Source organism: Lolium rigidum, chromosome 1 (genome assembly GCF_022539505.1).
Source record: "Lolium rigidum isolate FL_2022 chromosome 1, APGP_CSIRO_Lrig_0.1, whole genome shotgun sequence".
Lineage (NCBI taxonomy): Eukaryota > Viridiplantae > Streptophyta > Magnoliopsida > Poales > Poaceae > Lolium > Lolium rigidum.
This window is the reverse complement of record NC_061508.1, coordinates 223,215,436-223,229,242: the sequence shown is the minus strand read 5'-3', so window position 1 is coordinate 223,229,242 and position 13,807 is coordinate 223,215,436.

Below are 13,807 nucleotides of genomic sequence, written 5' to 3'. Positions count from 1 at the left end.
GGCGTGTGCGGTGTCTCCGGACAACGAGATCTTCGCTTGGTGTCTCCGGCGGCAACTGTGGCCAGCCTGGGATGGTCGCCGGCGTGGGGGATCGACCTGAATAAAGGTCGCGGTCCTAGGGTCTCTCTTAGGCGAAGATGAAGACTTACGTGAGGTTCGCTCTTCTCGATCTGGCAGGAGTGTTGAGTTCCGGAAGGTGCGGCCGACGAATGTAACAATGCCTTTTTTGCCTGGAGTTTGCTGGATCGATGGTATTCGGTTGAACGCACCCATGCTTTTATTCCGGCCGATTGGTTCTGAAGGAAATGGCGCGAAGTTCTGGTTTGTGTTAGCATCAAGAGACATTTTGGTCCATGATGCAGTTAGATGAAGGGAATAACATGAAGGCCGGAGCGAAGGACTAGGTAAGGGAGGTTCAAGTCTCCGCGTTGTTGAGGGGCTTGCTTGGTGTCCCGGGCTTCGCAGCAGTCATATGGAAGTGGGGGCGGCAGCACAGGTGAAGTTCAGAGTCCTACCTTTCAGGGTGAAAATCCAAGGTCTGGTCTTAACTGGTTGTGCCTGGCAATGACCTTGTTGGAGACATTGTTTTGAGAGCGGGGACTATCTTCAGGGTGAAAACCTAAGATCTTTGGTCGGACGACAACGGTGTTGGTTGATGCGTGTAGCTGACACGTCCGTTGGGAACCCCAAGAGGAAGGTGTGATGCGCACAGCGGCAAGTTTCCCTCAGTAAGAAACCAAGGTTTAATCGAACCAGTAGGAGTCAAGAAGCACGTTGAAGGTTGATGGCGGCGGGATGTAGTGCGGCACAACACCGGAGATTCCGGCGCCAACGTGGAACCCGCACAACACAACCAAAGTACTTTGCCCCAACGAAACAGTGAGGTTGTCAATCTCACCGGCTTGCTGTAACAAAGGGTTAACCGTATTGTGTGGAAGATGATTGTTTGCAAGAAAACAGTAAAACAAGTATTGCAGCAGATTTGTATCTCTACTACTTAAAAAGAATGAACGTGTTCCCCCTTCTCCCCCTATTTTCGTCGTCCTTTTGGTCGTCCTTACCTTCCCAGAATATCAAGGAAATTAAAAGGAAATCACAAGGAAATCAAATCAATCAAAGCATTTTGGCCGTCCATACCTTCCCAGAATATCAACTCGCGCATTTAATCAGCCTGGCTGCTTTAGGAATCATCAGCCCAGAAATCACGCTATGGTAATCTAACAAATTACCTTTCTCAGGTATGTAATCTCCACAGTAATAGAATATCACCTTCCCACAAATTACATAATAAACCCCTAAATTTCAGTGAACAGATAATTTAAATCAACTCGCCCCAATACTTCTCCGCGGGCCAAAATTAACTCTACTCATACATTACGCTATGGTAATTAAAACATTTCCCATAATCACCCCATAATTGCGAGAAGGAATCAGTCATATAAAGGGTACACAGAACCATGGCTCGGGCTAGAGATCTCGTGTATCTGGAGTTCAACCTATCCCTCCCAAATTTCATTGTGTCACAAGGCGGATCATCAGAGAAGTTCAGGGAGTTCAGGTATGTAACACCCTCTCCCCCTCTCAAATGAGGCATGCTTTTTCTGAAATACTTTTGAAGAATTAGAGAATTAGAGACTACAATAAAAATTAAACTGCCTTAGCATTACCACAGTACCGGAGATACATAGATTTTCCAATGGTAAAAACATTAGTAGAGCAATATGTACTTGGTAAAATATTCGGAGAGATTAAAATTACTTATGATGGTGACATGTGAGAAAGATCTTCCATTATGTACAACTGCAGCTATAACACTTTCATACATAGTTTATGTGCATTGTACAGGAGATGAACCAATTGTGCAGGTATTAAATTTAACTTGGCAGAACTAAGCAAACATTTGTTATTATATGTAGTGCATATTTGCTTAGTTAGAGAGGAAGTACTATAGAGTGAGTTAGAATGTTAAAATGGAACAATGATCGACATGTTAGCTGCAGATTAACTAGGGCCAAACTGATCTGGATTCTGTTTCTATTCTCTTCCATGTTGACACCGGCCTTATAATTATTTCAATTTATTATTATCTTCATGTATGTTTGCAATACAACCTTTTGTACTCTCTGTTGAATCTGGGTACCGAGTTCATTATTTGCAATACAAGCTTTTGTACTCATCAGTCACGAGGACATATTAGAATGAATACTTTTGATTTTATTGTCTGAATTTCATTTCCACTAGGTAAGCCATTCAGATATGAGATAATGGTACTGCCATATTCACCTTATCTTTAGTTATCTGCCTAAGATACAACACACAAAAAATGATCATGTTACAACTGTTGTAAACTATTTGTTACCACAAATCAACATGTGCACGAAGAGAATTATGAAAAAAAAAGTTACATCCTACTATTGTGCTTGTATATATAAGTACAAACTAAGGCTCAAGGGACATACCATTGCTATCATCCACTTTTGGATTCAACATCTTAAAAGTAGTCATTTGAGTTGCAGTCAAACTGGATTATAATGCTTTTTTTTAGAAGAACTGGATTATAATGCTGCATCTTAACTAGGGGCAAACTTAAGAATTAGAGAAGAAATACAACAGTATAAATTAAACTATGCACAAACTAATTCATCATGTTCCTAACTATCTAATTATTTTTAACTCCATGACTACCTTTCACATATGTGTTCAATTGATATTTGGATGGGAGAGATTGTGGAAAATGATAAGAAAGAGAGTGAATCAGGAGACATCGCTCAGGTAAGGCAATTCATCATCTTGCTTATGCTTTTTATTTTATTTTTTTAACTCTATGATACCGTTCAAAAATGATGTTAATGCATGTCAAGGCAATCATCGTCTTGATGACTATCTTTAGTTTTTTTAACTCCATGACTACCATATGTTCATAGGTGAGCTCAACAGATGTTCAGGGTAGTGCCGGTGCTATTGGAAAGCGTACAATGTTGTCGAGAACATCTATCGGTGGTCCACGTGACAAGAGGCGTCGCTACATGGGTGCTATGGTCTTGGTGCGTAAGTACGACAAACGGACATCTTTTTCACCAATGATTTATAATTAGATATTCCTATATGAAAATGGGTTTCTATAAAACCCTACATCTCGGAAGGTAGTGAGTACATGAGATGGGTTCCTATTCTCCTAAACAACAAATACTATATGTGGTCATGGATTATTGTTAGAACAGAATACTTTGTAATTCTTGTATCAATCCTTGTTCTCTGTGTGTTGTGCTTCTATATATAAGTACAAACTAAGGCTCAAGGGACAAAAATATTTCTAATTAGGCACCAATTTAGTCCTACTACTTGCGTGGATAATGGAAGACATGATTTACCTTGAAGCAATGTGCCTAACAACAGCTGTATAGCAGTTCATTTTGTGTTCATTTTGATGACATTTTGTGTTCGTGGCTTGAATTTGAATGCTGGATGCTAGGTGAATGATATTTGGTTACCCTATAATGTCATCAAATTTTAATGCCATGTATCAGCTTATGCCTCTGATTTGTAGTAAAGATATATGCTCATGTGAGGATGATTTGGTGGGAATGAGGTTTCATTAATCAAAATTGCTTCATCACACAATTAATCAAAAAAAGAGATTTCAGTCAAGTCAGTAGGTGTGCATGCTTACAGTAGTATGTGTGATTCACTCAAGCCAGTACGATGCTTGAGCATGTCGGTCCACAGAGGTATGTTTTTAGGTGTGAGCCTGTCTGTGTAGACCCAAAGTTGCAAGGCACAAGAACATATGGCAAGCCCATAAGTAAATCCGAGACCAAGACCTTGCACCAGGCTTATCAGAATCCCATAGCGCAGAGTTGTTTGAAGCGAAGAACCTTCAGTGAGGGTCTCATCATCTACACGGTACATGAGAGGACAAGGTATAAGAGCATTTTTCTTATTTACACCTTCGGGCTTCAGGTGCTCACTAACCAGAACTAAATAAATGTGTTGACAAGGAATGCATCAAAAGTCCAAAAAAAAATACTCACTCTTTTAAGATTTTGTAGAACACGAGCAAGGATCCCAAGAACAACATAACTATATCCATCATCATGCACAAGTTTAGCATCAAATTCAGCAACCCTTTGTCCCGAAAGCACAAGTTTAAGCTCAATGTTGGCACAAGTTTAGCATCGAATATAAGGTACGTAATGGAGTTGGTGGGGCCCAAGGTAAGAACGTAGAGGGATGCAGGAATCTGGACGCAACCTCCGGAGGAAATACATTATTTTCCTTTTATTAACGCTAAGTGAGATTTATTTACAGCTACAGTATATATCTCCCTCCCTTTTAAATTAACAAAGTTGTGTAAATTAATTTAAAATAGATTTTTTTGAGATAAATAATTTAATTTACAATAGATGAAGTATAAAATTTATTACTATAGTTTTTATTGGAAGAGTAAATTTTGTATCATCAAAACATTGTAATCATCATTGGATAATATTGTACGATAACAAATTTTATGTGAAGATTTAGGAATTGTGCTTCTCACATGGTAAGGCATTAGCTAAAAAAGAAATAAGATTTGAAATAAAAAATTATTAAGGTTATTTCTTGATAATTTTTTATAAAAATTGTATATCATAAAAGAATATCAAGAAATTCTATACAAGAATTATTTTGTCTAACACCCCTAGATGGATACATCTCACTCGGTATCATGACATTTTTTTATTTGAAACAAATTCTTATTACTACTTGCTAGGGTCATATGATGCATTGTTAAAAATTAAGTTTTCTCGACTTAAAACTAAATGACGACGACATGAGAAACTGAGACTTGAAAGATGACAAATTGGTTGTGTGATTGTGGATTCTAATGTCGGCCTTCTATTGTAATCATTGGTCATTTTACCATATGTCGATCCACAAAATGCCAACCTAATAGATAGATTTTGAATATTGTTCAAATGCAAGTTTGTTGGGCTATGAGACCTATTCAAGTGAACCAAAATAATAAAACACAACTCAGTAAAAAGAGATTGAAGTTAAAAAAACATGTGTTTTACTAAAAGGCAAGTTAAATTCAAAATACAAGCCATATATTTTTAGTGTATCTTCTACATCTTAAAAAACTAATTTCATTTCTCATCTAAATCTTGCAGGTGACAAGCCATGTATTCACAGCCGCGGTAAATGCACTCTTCTACATCTTCAAAACATGCAACCGCAGCGGATTCCAGGTGCAGACAAGCCATGTATATGTACTCTCTTACATTTTGAAAAACTAATTTGTAGCTTATTTCAGGACTCAAGATCAATTGTATTCACAACAACGGAAATTAAGGAAATTAAAATTGCAGGTGACTGAATTTATGATTTCAGACAACAATCTGTTTACACAAATATTAAAGAAACAATAGGAACAATGACTCTATTTTTTATGCAGCTTGCAACAAATATGACATATCGTTACAAGGTTGTATTACATTTATGCACCGCACCCGTGGCAACGCACGGGCATTTATACTAGTTCAGTATAAAAGAATGGACCGGGGTCCACAGTTCACTAGAGGTGTCTCTCCCATAAGATAAAAGCATGTTGGGTGAACAAATTACAGTCGGGCAATTGACAAATAGAGAGGGCATAACAATGCACATACATGTCATGATAAATATAGTGAGATTTAATTGGGCATTACGACAAAGTACATAGACCGCTATCCAGCATGCATCTATGCCTAAAAAGTCCACCTTCAGGTTATCGTCCGAACCCCTTCCAGTATTAAGTTGCAAAACAACAGACAATTGCATAAAGTATGGTGGTAATGTAATCAATAACTACATCCTCGAACATAGCATCAATGTTTTATCCCTAGTGGCAACAGCACATCCATAACCTTAGGGGTTTCTGTCACTCCCCGCATTCACGGAGACATGAACCCACTATCGAGCATAAATACTCCCTCTTGGAGTTAATAGCGAAAATTTGGCCAGAGCCTCTACTAATAACGGAGAGCATGCAAGATCTTAAACAAAACATAGGTAATAACTTGATAATTAACATAACATAGTATTCTCTATCCATCGGATCCCGACAAACACAACATATAGCATTACAGACAGACGATCTTGATCATGTTAGGCAGCTCACAAGATCCAACAATGAAGCACAATGAGGAGAAGACAACCATCTAGCTACTGCTATGGACCCATAGTCCGGGGGTGAACTACTCACTCATCACTCCGGAGGCGACCATGGCGGTGAAGAGTCCTCCGGGAGATGAATCCCCTCTCCGGCAGGGTGCCGGAGGAGATCTCCAGAATCCCCCGAGATGGGATTGGCGGCGGCGGCGTCTCAGTAAGGTTTTCCGTATCGTGGCTCTCGGTACTGGGGTTTCGCGACGGAGGCTATTTGTAGGCGGAAGGGCAGGTAAAGAGGCGGAACGAGGGGCCCACACCATAGGTCGGCGCGGCCAGGGCCTGGGCCGCGCCGCCCTGGTGTGTCGCCACCTCGTGGCCCCACTTCGACTCTCCTTCGGTCTTCCGGAAGCTTCGTGGCAAAATAGGACCCTGGGCGTTGATTTCGTCCAATTCCGAGAATATTTCGTTACTAGGATTTCGAAACCAAAAACAGCGAAAACGAAGAATCGGCTCTTCGGCATCTTGTTAATAGGTTAGTTCCGGAAAATGCACGAATATGACATAAAGTGTGCATAAAACATGTAGATATCATCAATAATGTGGCATGGAACATAAGAAATTATCGATACGTCGGAGACGTATCAGCATCCCCAAGCTTAGTTCCGCTCGTCCCGAGCAGGTAAAACGATAACAAAGATAATTTCTGAAGTGACATGCCATCATAACCTTGATCATACTATTTGTAAACATATGTAATGAATGCAGCGATCAAAACAATGGTAATGACATGAGTAAACAAGTGAATCATAAAGCAAAGACTTTTCATGAATAGTACTTCAAGACAAGCATCAATAAGTCTTGCATAAGAGTTAACTCATAAAGCAATAAATCAAAGTAAAGGTATTGAAGCAACACAAAGGAAGATTAAGTTTCAGCGGTTGCTTTCAACTTGTAACATGTATATCTCATGGATAATTGTCAACATAGAGTAATATAACAAGTGCAATATGCAAGTATGTAGGAATCAATGCACAGTTTACACAAGTGTTTGCTTCTTGAGGTGGAGAGAAATAGGTGAACTGACTCAACATAAAAGTAAAAAAGAATGGTCCTTCAAAGAGGAAAGCATCGATTGCTATATTTGTGCTAGAGCTTTTATTTTGAAAACATGAAACAATTTTGTCAACGGTAGTAATAAAGCATATGAGTTATGTAAATTATATCCTACAAGTTGCAAGCCTCATGCATAGTATACTAATAGTGCCCGCACCTTGTCCTAATTAGCTTGGACTACCGGATCATCGCAATACACATGTTTTAACCAAGTGTCACAATGGGGTACCTCCATGCCGCCTGTACAAAGGTCTAAGGAGAAAGCTCGCATTTTGGATTTCTCGCTTTTGATTATTTTCAACTTAGACATCCATACCGGGACAACATGAACAACAGATAATGGACTCCTCTTTAATGCATAAGCATGTGGCAACAATTATTATTCTCATATGAGATTGAGGATATATGTCCAAAACTGAAACTTCCACCATGAATCATGGCTTTAGTTAGCGGCCCAATGTTCTTCTCTAACAATATGCATGCTCCAACCATTAAAGTGGTAGATCTCTCTTACTTCGGACAAGACGGACATGCATAGCAACTCACATGATATTCAACAAAAAATAGTTGATGGCGTCCCCGAAACATGGTTATCGCACAACAAGCAACTTAATAAGAGATAAAGTGCATAAGTACATATTCAATACCACAATAGTTTTTAGGCTATTTGTCCCATGAGCTATATATTGCAAAGGTGAATGATGGAATTTTAAAGGTAGCACTCAAGCAATTTACTTTGGAATGGCGGAGAAATACCATGTAGTAGGTAGGTATGGTGGACACAAATGGCATAGTAGTTGGCTCAAGGATTTTGGATGCATGAGAAGTATTCCCTCTCGATACAAGGTTTAGGCTAGCAAGATTTATTTGAAACAAACACAAGGATGAACGGTGCAGCAAAACTCACATAAAAGACATATTGTAAACATTATAAGACTCTACACCGTCTTCCTTGTTGTTCAAAACTCAATACTAGAAATCATCTAGACTTTAGAGAGACCAAATATGCAAACCAAATTTAGCAAGCTCTAGGTGTTTCTTCATTAATGGGTGCAAAGTATATGATGCAAGAGCTTAAACATGAGCACAACAATTGCCAAGTATCAAATTATCCAAGACATTTTAGAATTACTACATGTAGCATTTTCCAATTCCAACCATATAACAATTTAACGAAGAAGAAACTCTGCCATGAATACTATGAGTAAAGCCTAAGGACATACTTGTCCATATGCTACAGCGGAGCGTGTCTCTCTCCCATACAGTGAATGCTAGGATCCATTTTATTCAAACAAAACAAAAAACAAAAAGAAACCGACGCTCCAAGCAAAGCACATAAGATGTGACGGAATAAAAATATAGTTTCAGGGGAGGAACCTGATAATGTTGTCGATGAAGAAGGGGATGCCTTGGGCATCCCCAAGCTTAGACGCTTGAGTCTTCTTAGAATATACAGGGGTGAACCACCGGGGCATCCCCAAGCTTAGAGCTTTCACTCTCCTTGATCATATTGTATCATACTCCTCTCTTGATCCTTGAAAACTTCCTCCACACCAAACTCGAAACAACTCATTAGAGGGTTAGTGCACAATAAAAATTAACATGTTCAGAGGTGACATAATCATTCTTAACACTTCTGGACATTGCATAAAGCTACTGGACATTAATGGATCAAAGAAATTCATCCAACATAGCAAAAGAGGCAATGCGAAATAAAAGGCAGAATCTGTCAAAACAGAACAGTCCGTAAAGATGGATTTTATTGAGGCACCAGACTTGCTCAAATGAAAATGCCCAAATTGAATGAAAGTTGCGTACATATCTGAGGATCACTCACGTAAATTGGCTTAATTTTCTGAGTTACCTACAGAGAATTAGACCCAGATTCGTGACAGCAAAGAAATCTGTTTCTGCGCAGTAATCCAAATCTAGTATTCACTTTACTATCAAAGACTTTACTTGGCACAACAAAACTCAAAACTAAGATAAGGAGAGGTTGCTACAGTAGTAAACAACTTCCAAGACTCAAATGTAAAACAAAAATACTGTAGTAAAAACATGGGTTGTCTCCCATAATCGTTTTTCTTTAACGCCTTTCAGCTAGGCGCAGAAAGTGTATATCAAGTAACATCAAGAGATGAAGCATCAACATCATAATTTGTTCTAATAATAGAATCAAAAGGTAACTTCATTCTCTTTCTAGGGAAGTGTTCCATACCTTTCTTGAGAGGAAATTGATATTTAATATTACCTTCCTTCATATCAATAGTAGCACCAACGGTTCGAAGAAAAGGTCTTCCCAATATAATGGGGCAAGATGCATTGCATTCAATATCCAAGACAACAAAATCAACGGGGACAAGGTTATTGTTAACCATAATATGAACATTATCAACTCTCCCCAAAGGTTTCTTTTTAACATTATCAACGAGATTAACATCCAGATAACAGTTTTTCAATGGTGGCAAGTCAAGCATATCATAGACTTTTTTAGGCATAACGAAATACTTGCACCAAGATCACATAAAGCATTACAATCAAAATCATTGACCCTCATTTTAATGATGGACTCCCAACCATCCTCTAGCTTTCTAGGAATAGAAGTTTCAAGTTTTAGTTTCTCTTCTCTAGCTTTTATGAGAGCATTTGTAATATGTTTTGTGAAAGCCAAGTTTACAGCGCTAGCGTTGGGACTCTTAGCAAGTTTTTGTAAGAACTTTATAACTTCAGAGATGTGGCAATCATCAAAATCTAAATCATTATGAGCTACAGCAATGGGATCATCATCCCCAAGGTTGGAAAAAATTTCAGCAGCTTTATCACAAGCAGTTTCAGCAGCTTTAGCAGCTTCGAGTAATTTTGCGCGCTTTGCACTAGGAGTAGAAACATTGCCAACACCAATTATTTTACCATTAATAGTAGGAGTTGCAGCAACATGTGAATCATTAGCATTGCTAGTGGTGGTAATAGTCCAAACTTTAGCTACATTTTTCTCTTTAGCTAGTTTTTCATTTTCTTCTCTATCCCACCTAGCACGCAATTCAGCCATTAATCTTATATTCTCATTAATTCTAACTTGGATGGCATTTGCTGTAGTAACAATTTTATTTTCAATATCCTTATTAGGCATAACTTTCGATTTCAAAAGATCAACATCGGAGGCAAGACTATCAACCTTAGAAGCGAGAATATCAATTTTATTGAGCTTTTCCTCAACATGATTTGTTAAAGGCAGTTTGTGTACTAATAAATTCTTTAAGCATAGCTTCAAGTCCAGGGGGTGTATTCCTATTATTGTTGTAAGAATTCCCGTAAGAATTAGCATAACCGTTACCATTATTATAAGGATATGGCCTATAGTTATTACTAGAATTGTTCCGATAAGCATTGTTATTGAAATTATTATTTTTAATGAAGTTTACATCAACATGTTCTTCTTGGGCAACCAATGAAGCTAGCGGAACATTATTAGGATCAACATTAGCCCTATCATTCACAAGCATAGACATAATAGCATCAATCTTATCATTCAAGGAAGAAGATTCTTCAACAGAATTTACCTTCTTACCTTGTGGAGCTCTTTCCGTGTGCCATTCAGAGTAATTAACCATCATATCATCAAGAAGCTTTGTAGCCGCCCCCAAGGTGATGGACATAAAGGTACCTCCAGCAGCTGAATCCAATAAATTCCGCGAAGAAAAATTTAGTCCTCGCATAGAAGGTTTGGATGATCATCCAAGTAGTCGATCCATGGGTTGGGCAATTTTTAACCAAAGATTTCATTCTTTCCCAAGCTTGAGCAACATGTTCATTATCCAATTGTTTAAAATTCATTATGCTACTTCTCAAAGATATAATTTTAGCAGGGGGATAATATCTACCAATAAAAGCATCCTTGCATTTAGTCCAGGAATCAATACTATTCTTAGGCGAGAGATAGCAACCAATCTTTAGCTCTTCCTCTTAATGAGAAAGGAAACAATTTCAATTTAATAATATCACCATCTACATCCTTATACTTTTGCATTTCACACAATTCAACAAAATTATTAAGATGGGCAGCAGCATCATCGAACTAACACTGGAAAATTGCTCTCGCATAACAAGATTCAAGTAAAGCAGGTTTAATTTCAAAGAATTCTGCTGTAGTAGCAGGTGGAGCAATAGGTGTGCATAGGAAATCATTATTATTTGTGGTTGTGAAGTCACACAACTTAGTATTTTCAGGGGTGGCCATTTTAGCAGTAGTAAATAAAGCAAACTAGATAAAATAAATGCAAGTAACTAATTTTTTTTTGTATTTTTGATATAGCAAACAAGATAGTAAATAAAGTAAAGCTAGCAACTAATTTTTTTGTATTTTGATATAATACAGCAAACAAAGTAGTAAATAAAATAAAGCAAGACAAAAACAAAGTAAAGAGATTGGGAAGTGGAGACTCCCCTTGCAGCGTGTCTTGATCTCCCCGGCAACGGCGCCGGAAATTTGCTTGATGCGTGTAGCCGACACGTCCGTTGGGAACCCCAAGAGGAAGGTGTGATGCGCACAGCGGCAAGTTTCCCTCGCAAGAAACCAAGGTTTAATCGAACCAGTAGGAGTCAAGAAGCACGTTGAAGGTTGATGGCGGCGGGATGTAGTGCGGCGCAACACCGGAGATTCCGGCGCCAACGTGGAACCTGCACAACACAACCAAAGTACTTTGCCCCAACGAAACAGATGAGGTTGTCAATCTCACCGGCTTGCTGTAACAAAGGGTTAACCGTATTGTGTGGAAGATGATTGTTTGCAAGAAAACAAGTAAAACAAGTATTGCAGCAGATTTGTATTTCAAGTATAAAAGAATGGACCGGGGTCCACAGCTCACTAGAGGTGTCTCTCCCATAAGATAAAAGCATGTTGGGTGAACAAATTACAGTCGGGCAATTGACAAATAGAGAGGGCATAACAATGCACATACATGTCATGATAAATATTGTGAGATTTAATTGGGCATTACGACAAAGTACATAGACCGCTATCCAGCATGCATCTATGCCTAAAAAGTCCACCTTCAGGTTATCGTCCGAACCCCTTCCAGTATTAAGTTGCAAAACAATAGACAATTGCATTAAGTATGGTGCGTAATGTAATCAATAACTACATCCTCGAACATAGCATCAATGTTTTATCCCTAGTGGCAACAAGCACATCCATAACCTTAGGGGTTTCGTCACTCCCCGCATTCACGGAGACATGAACCCACTATCGAGCATAAATGCTCCCTCTTGGAGTTAATAGCGAAAACTTGGCCAGAACCTCTACTAATAACGGAGAGCATGCAAGATCTTAAACAACACATAGGTAATAACTTGATAATTAACATAACGTAGTATTCTCTATCAATCGGATCCCGACAAACACAACATATAGCATTACAGACAGACGATCTTGATCATGTTAGGCAGCTCACAAGATCCAACAATGAAGCACAATGAGGAGAAGACAACCATCTAGCTACTGCTATGGACCCATAGTCCAGGGGTGAACTACTCACTCATCACTCCGGAGGCGACCATGGCGGTGAAGAGTCCTCCGGGAGATGAATCCCCTCTCCGGCAGGGTGCCGGAGGAGATCTCCGGAATCCCCCGAGATGGGATTGGCGGCGGCGGCGTCTCAGTAAGGTTTTCCGTATCGTGGCTCTCGGTACTGGGGGTTTCGCGACGGAGGCTATTTGTAGGCGGAAGGGCAGGTAAAGAGGCGGAACGAGGGGCCCACACCATAGGTCGGCGCGGCCAGGGCCTGGGCCGCGCCGCCCTGGTGTGTCGCCACCTCGTGGCCCCACTTCGACTCTCCTTCGGTCTTCTGGAAGCTTCGTGGCAAAATAGGATCCTGGGCGTTGATTTCATCCAATTCCGAGAATATTTCGTTACTAGGATTTCTGAAACCAAAAACAGCAGAAACAAGAATCGGCTCTTCGGCATCTTGTTAATAGGTTAGTTCCAGAAAATGCACGAATATGACATAAAGTGTGCATAAAACATGTAGATATCATCAATAATGTGGCATGGAACATAAGAAATTATCGATACGTCGGAGACGTATCATTGGTGCACCGTTTTCTTCTTGGAGGCGTCGTTTTTTGGACATTCTGTATTTCAGGTGTTGTCTTGGTGGTGGTTTGTATTGTTGTTGCTAAGCCTAGGATGCTATAGCGAGACTTTTGTTTCTTAGTTTTCTTTTCTTTTTTTTGGCTATGTGTATCTGTACCGCCATTAGGGTTTGCGTTGTTGCAAAGGCTGGATGTAATTGGTATCTTTTGATATTAATATATTTCCTTTATCGAAAAAGGAAGAGAGGCCTTAAAAGTAGCACTAATAACTGCGGAAAACTCAAAGTGTAGTCCGAGCTACACATCTCCTGTTTTCTTTTACAAAATCATTTTTTTTAGTTGTGTGCATATGTACCGCTATTAGGGTGCTGCGTTGTTGCAAAGACTGGATGTAATTGGTATATTTTGATATTAATATATTTCTTTTATCGAAAAAGGAAGAGAGGCCTTAAAAGTAGCACTAACAACTGCGGAA